The following is a 7,629-nucleotide window of genomic DNA, read 5'->3' on the forward strand; positions in this document are numbered from 1 at the left end:
ATTAAACCCAGGGCTTCTTGCATGCTAGGCAAGCACTCTCTCATTAATCCATATTCCCAGCTCCTTCATTTTTTTCTTAATGGTAGTTTTTACATAAGTATGCTACCATTTTATGTTCTCAAGTTTAATTTTCTGAATACCGGTTACTTCTAAGAAACCTGATCTCTTCCCTTGCCAGATTTGTGATTTTTCCTGGATTGCCCTCATAATAAAATGTAAATAAAGGCTGCTGAGAGCTTCAGTGTGCATCATATAAAGACACAGGCCTAGAACCCTGGAAGAGAAAAGCAATGGGCCTGAAATGAAGAGAATGATGCAGTATGTACAACTAGCATATCTGAAAAATAAACCAGTAAATAAAAGCAGAGTTTGCACTATGGGAGGTAATATATATACACACATATGTAGGTAGGGCACTGATACATAAACTTGGCCTTCTCTTTTTGAATGTTTTTGTGGCCATCCCAGGATTTAAACTCAGGGCCCGATGTGTTCCTGAGCTGTTTTGCTCAAGGCTGAGTCTCTACCACCACCACAGCTCCACTTCTCGCCAGCTGGTAGTTAATTGGACCTAAGCAATTCCCAGGCTTTCCTGCCTGGTATGGATTGTATCTCCTACTCAGTTTTCTCTCTTAAAGCTGGAGCTCTACCCTCTGGGCCATTGCTTCACTTCTGGTTCTCTGGTGGTTTATTGGAGAAAATAGTCTCAGAGACTCTCCTGCTCTGCTGGCTTGAATGGCATTATCCTGAGAAGGCTTCAAATGGTTTCCTCAGGAATTCACTGAGGAGCCACTCCACACAAACCCTTAGTCTAAATCTCGAGGAGTACTAGAGAAAAATGGAAACATTGTTATACCCCAGTCGCAGGATCCCCAACAAAAAGACCACCGAGTGTCAGACTTTACAGCTGTTTTAAGGTTTTATTTAAACGGTCTGCAGCTCGGGTCTCATCCTACACTCCAACACAGCAGCACCTAGGAGAAGAGCCCAAAGGTAAAGATTTGCAGAGTTTATAAAGGCACACAACCAACCAGGTGTTTAGATTACCACCACGTGTTGCTCTGCTAGAAACAAGCAACAAGTGGTCACTGCCTCAAAACTTTAACCCTTCATTCCCCCCCTTGACTTATGGTCTTGTGGCTCCAGCCTCAAACTAAACTACAACAGCTCTTGATCTTGAATGGGTATGGTCCCTAACTGACCTTAGCCATACTATTAAACAACAATACCAATAATAATCAGCTCATTTTTTTCTTGAGTTTTATGCAGAGTGGTTGGGTAGGATGCTTGGAGACTTCCCATATTTCCCCACGGTTGTCCAGGGCAAAGGGTTCAGCTGGTCTGGGGTGGGAGCAGTGGATCCAAGCAGCAATGCCATCCACCTTAAGGGCAGTAGGTGTAGCCAGTAGCACCATGTAAGTTCGCTTCCACCGTGGTTCCAGAAATATCAGGTTGTGTCTTCCAACAAACACCCAGTCCCCTGGTTTAAACAAATGGCGGGGGGTAGGAATAGAAGCAGAATCATATAATGCTCTAAGCTGGGTCCACATCCTCTTATGCACCATCTGTAGTCAAGCTTACAGAGAAATTCAATATCATCCAAATCAGCAAGCAATTCAGTCTGAAGGGTAGGGATAATGGGTGGAGGGTGTCCATACATTATTTCAAAAGGAGTAAAGCCAAGCTGATAGGGTGAATTTCTTACTCTAAACAGGGCAAAAGGTAACAGTGATACCCAGTCTGGGCCAGTCTCCAAGGCCAATTTAGTTAAGGTCTCTTTTAGAGTCCGATTCATTCTTTCTACCTGCCCTGAACTCTGGGGTCTAGTGCAATTTCCAATCCATCTCCAGTGCCGCGGCTATTCCCTGACTTACTTTTGAGTCGAAGGCTGGTCCATTGTCCTACCCAGTTGTGGTTGGGAAGCCATCCCTGGGTAGGATTTCTTCCAGGATCTTCTTAGATATGACGTTCACAATCTCATGCTTTGTTGGGTAGGCTTTTATCCATCCTGAATAGGTGTCTACAAAAACTAGCAAATATTTATATCCAAATTTTCCAGTTTTAATTTCTGTGGTCTACTTCCCAATACACACCTGGCCTATCTCCATGGAGATGAGCTCCTTTTGTAACCAGTTGATTAGGGGCATTGTTGAGCTGACAGGCTTTAAAATTTTTTAACAATGTCCTCAATGAGTTGATTTCCTTGCCTGATTTTTACTTCTGAGACTAGGAGCAAGTTCTCCATTCTTTGGGTTCCCATGTGAGAGACCCGATGGATTCTCATAAGAAACCTCTTGCCCAATCTTTGTGGCAAGATAAGCTTTCCCTCACCAGTTTTCCACCAGTCTTTATCTCTTTCTCTGTTTGGGGGTTTATAGGCCATGGAAATTTTCTTTATCCACTCCAAGTCTTCTTGGGAGTACTGAGGCTCAGGAGGCAAACCTTGTGGCCCTGGGCTGGAGGTCTACCTCCTTAGCTGCCTGATCGGCCAAGTTATTTCCTTTGGTTATTGAATCAATGACCTTTTGATGGCCAGGAAAGTGCATAATGGCAATATTTGATGGTTCCCATAAGGACCGGATGAGGCTTAAAATGTCTTTTTCGTTTATAATAACCTTTGCCTCAGCTGTCAACAGCCCCCTCTCTTGGTAAATGGCTCCATGGACATGCACAGTGGCAAAAGCATACCGACTGTCCTTGTAAATGTTTAGTCTCTTCCCTTATCCCATCTGTAGGGCTTTTGTTAGTGTCACTAGTTCTTCTCTTTGTGCAGACGTTCCCTGGGAGAGTGCTTCTGCCCACACTATCTCAGTGTCCGTGGTGATTGCTGCACCGGCGTACCTTTTCCCTCTCAAATGAAACTGCTGCCATCTGTGAACCAGGTATGCTCAGCATGCGATATTGGCAAGTCCAACCAGTCTAGCCTCTTTTCTTTGGCCTGGTCGCTCTTTTCACACTCAATTTCATGTTCTTTGTCCTTCCATTCCTGTCTTTGCTACTGTCTCTCTCTTATTGTAAACCCTTTCCACTGCAGCTACTAGATCCCTAATAGACTTTTCACTAAGTCTGTCTAGAGCCTGCAACTTTCGCTTTATGTCTGGTGCAGCTTGATTTATATAGGCAAACATAATCAACTGAGCCGACTCCTGGGTCTCAAGATCATACGGGTATATTGACTAAAAGCTTCCATGAGCCACTCAAGATATGCTGCCAGACTTTCACTTCCTCCCTGTCTAACATTATAAACTTTGGCCATATTAGTAGGTTGGCAAGCTGCCACCTTGAGACATGCCAACAGAGCCTGGCGATAGACGAGGAGTCGCTCCTTACTTTCAATTGTATTGTTGTCTCAATTGTTGGTTGGATCTCAGGAAAATAGGCAGTGATCAGGCCAGGATCTGTGATAGGTGCTCCTGTGGGGCCAGGGATATGTTTCCGGCCTGCCTCTTGGATATAGTCTCTCTCTTCGGTGGTAAAAAGGACCTGTAAAAACTGACTAAAATCATCCCAAGTGGGCTGATGAGTAAAGAGAATAATTTCAAGCAAACAAATTAAATCCTGGTGTTTCTCAGAAAAGAGGGCATTTTGGGTGTACCAATTGTGTAGATCACTGGTAGAAAATGGCCAATATTGGAGTTGCTGTTGACCATCTGCATCCACACGACCTATGGTGCGTATGAGAAAAATAGCTGCATTAGAAGGGGGGTTGATCCCACTTTGTCGTGGAGTGACTGGCCACTCATAAACTTTAAGGGCAGGTGCCGAGTATTTTATAGCTCCCTCCTCCTCTTGACCATTCTCAGGTTCTGCAAAAGGAACCTGGAAAGGAGAATATGGGGGAGGAAACATTTCTTCTTCCAAGTTATCTCCCTGAAAAACTGGGGGGTACCTTTTCTTTCCCTCTGTCTCAGTTACTTTTTGTAAGTCTAGGAGGCTAGATGGAGTGGTGCCTATGGTTTCCAGTCCTGTCAGACGTACAGTCCAAAAAACAATAAACAGTACAAACAAAACACATGCAGGCCTGACAGTTACAAAAAAGGGCTTACAAAGTAGAGATCTCCCAAATTGGTCCACTGACTACAGTCACAGTGGGGTTCCACACCCAGGCCACAAAGCAGAAATAGCAGAGCCAGAGTGGGCGAGTTGCGCCGCTGTTAGAAGGCCCTCTTGGTCAGTTCCAGCCCAACACTGAACAGACCCCCACCACACAATTCACACGGCGGTGTTCCAAGGACTGCCCCCCCCCGCCCCACACAGTGGGGTTCCAAGGACCCCTGCCCCACAAGAGGATCTTGGATATCTCCCAGTTCCTCCAGGGTTGTGGTGCAAGCACATCTGCCTCAACAACCCTTTACGAATTGGACTGGCCATCCTCACAAAGGAAAACGAAAGTAAAACAGACAAATGACAGGACAAGACAAATTAACAAAGACAGCTCTGTATTACCTTTGGAGACTGAGATCTCGAGGGTCTTTGGGGGGATCCAGGACAAGCCCTCACTAATATAGTATACCCAGGTCGCAGGATCCACACCAAAAAGACCATCGAGAGTCAGACTTTACAGCTGTTTTAAGGTTTTATTTAAACGGGCTGCAGCTTGGGTCTCATCCTACACTCCAACACAGCGGAGCCTAGGAGGAGAACCCCGAGCTAAAGTTTTGCAGGGTTTATAAAGGTACACAACCAACCAGGTGTTTGGATTACCACCACGTGTTGCTCTGCTATAAACAAGCAACAAGTGGTCACTGCCTCAAAACTTTAACCCTTCACATGAAGATGCTACTAGTGTGTTCTAGACACTTAACGTTGGAGACAAAAAACACTCATAATTATTAGATAATTTTATAGGTAAAAGGAGCAATGCAGACTGTATGAGGATCACTCCAGCTTTCAGTCCTCATATCCTGAGACAGTAAATTCACAGCAGCTCAATGCTAAGTGACAGAACTGGCATGTACTGTGGATATTTGCTCCCAAATCCTGTGACACTCATTTCCCACTTTTGGCCTCAAACCTGTGACCAGAGGGGAAGATGAGGAGAGAAAATCCTTCTAAGGAAAGCAGCTATAAATAACATTGGATAGTTTGCTTATAAATTAAAACCTTGGGAATGACCCTGTTAAGAAGTCAGATTGTCCAGATTAAAAAATGAAGAAGAGAAGAAATAAGGTGCCAGTGGCTGCTGTCTGTAATCCCAGGTCCTCAGGAGGCTGAGATGTAGAGAAACTGAGTTTGATTCCAGCCAGTGTAGGAAAGTCCATGACACAGTTATTTCTAAGTGATCACAGAAATACCCAGAAGTGGTGCTGTAACTCAAGCTTAAGCAAAAGGAGCCCAGGGACCATGAATAGTATCATACTTCCACCCCAGGACCTGCCCCCTCAAAAAGAGCCTGTACTTCCATGTCTTTGTATTCTTATAGGTGAAATTCCCGAGTAGCTATACTGAATGGCACCAAACTAGGAAATTTGTATTCAGTACAATGAGTTCATAACAGAGAGACTTCTTTCAAGATAGTGCATGTTCCAGGGCTCCCCTCACTGTTCACAGTGTAACCTGAGGGTTTCTCTGCAACACAGGCCTGCTGGAGGAAGTCTCTCTCATTGTCTGGACAGGCACACAAAAGTCCTCACTCCTGTACAGCTGGGTAACAAACAACTCCATCTGGGCCAGTTAGTGAGGATGAGTGTGAGTTGGCTCTGAAGGTCAGGAAAAAATGGCCTCTTTGTACCCTTAGCTATCTCTCTCCGCAGTGCTCTGTTTTAACAGGAGACCTTCATTTGTGCCACCTCTCATGGCAGGCCAAGTTCTGTGGACTTATCCTGCCTTTGTGAGACTATATTCTGTTGTTCAGTTACAGTGCTCAATATAATTCAAGAGTCATTCAGGCAGACAACTAAGGCACTGAACATAATGAAATGATTCATTGCAAGCAATGTTGGGTCTATGATGCCTTTCCTATATTTCCGGAAGCTTGGGAAATCCAAGCACATGTTGGATATCACAAAGCTTCCTGTCATCTAGGACTGGTGAAGCTCATCAGGTTTTGAAACCTTTGACTTCTCCTAGCTGGTCCCTGGGTGGCCAGGTTTGGGGGTTGAACATAGGGCCTGAGTGCTGACCATGAGCTCAGTGCAGAAGCCCAGTGCTTTCCCATTTTGTGTAACAACATCTCTTCTGGTCTGTGAGTGTATGTGTGGGTGTGTATGTGTGTACACCACGGTGTGTGTGTGCGTGGGTGGGTGTGTGCATGCACACATATACATGAGTCCTGAAGCTTGACCTCAGGACCTGAGGACTGTACCTAGTTTCTCTTGTACAATGATATCCCTCTCCCACTTGAGCCACAGAGCCACTTCAGGCTTTGTCCTTGTCATATGGTCCTGAGAAATGAAGCCCACGATTTTATATATGCAAAGTATTCTACCACTAAGGCACATTCCCAGCCCTCTATTTCAGCTTTGTTAGTTTAGTTCTGTCTTTTTTATTGTTGTTGTTGTCAATTGAAGGAGTTGAAGTCTTGGTGTGGGTGCTGTCCCTGACCCCTTCAGCTCAAGTCTTGTGCTCTACCACTTGAGCCACACAGCTACTTCCGGTTTTCTTGTGGTTCATTGGTGCTAAGTTTCTCAAGGGCTTTCCTGCCTAGGCTAGCTTTGAACCATGATCCTCAGATCTCATCCTCCTGAGTAGGTAGGATAACCAACATGAGCTCCAGCACCCAGTTTCCCCTTCAGGTTCTTAGTAGTGAATTGGAGATAATAGTCTCATAGTACCTTTTGTGTCTGAGATAGTTTGGAACCCAGATCTTTAGAACTCAGCTTCCCGAGAAGGCAGGATGACAGACTTCAGCTACTGACCCCTTGGCCATAGCCTTTGCTGCAAGGGGGTCCATGGCTCCACGTGGTGGAGTGCTAGCCATGAGCCCAAGAGATAAGGGTCAGTGCCTCAGCCCCGAGTTCAAGGTTCATGACCAAGAAAAAACAAACCAAACCATTATCTGCTGCAGACAACTCACGAGTCTTCAGTAATACATAATTTTGTCCCTGACATGGGGGCCTATCTGAGCCTCAATATTCTTGTCTATATAAACATCTAAGTTGTGGAGCTCTTACATAGACAAGATGTAAGAATGCACCCGGTTAAGGACATAGCACATGGCACTCTTTGCACCACTCAGCACACAACATCCTGTGAAAGATTCAGCACCCAGCACCCAATGCAGGACTCAGTACACTGCATCCTGTGAAAGACTCAGCACATAGCACCCTGTGCAGGACTCAGAATGGAGCACCCAATGGAGGACTCAGCACATAGCTCCATTCCACAAGCTGTCATTAGAATTAGGGTGCTTTCATCAGTATCACCATTCTTTGAGGAAAATTTACAAACCATAAAAGTTCACATTTAATGGTTTAGTGAGGTGTTTTTCTGGGGAGAGGGTGTTAGCCATGGGGCTTGGACTCAAAGCTCCACCACTTGGAGCCGCATTTGAGGTGTCTCTCAGACTTCCTGCCAGGACTGGGTTTTAAAGCCCCTGAGCAGCTAGGATTATGGGCATAAGCCAGGATGACATGGGTAACCCGTGGAGCAGGGTTGCAACAGTTTACATGTGACTAAGTCAGGTTAGGT

The sequence above is a fragment of the Dipodomys merriami genome, unplaced genomic scaffold, assembly GCF_024711535.1.
Source record: "Dipodomys merriami isolate MVZ:Mamm:240054 unplaced genomic scaffold, mDipMer1.0.p SCAF_221, whole genome shotgun sequence".
Taxonomy (NCBI): domain Eukaryota; kingdom Metazoa; phylum Chordata; class Mammalia; order Rodentia; family Heteromyidae; genus Dipodomys; species Dipodomys merriami.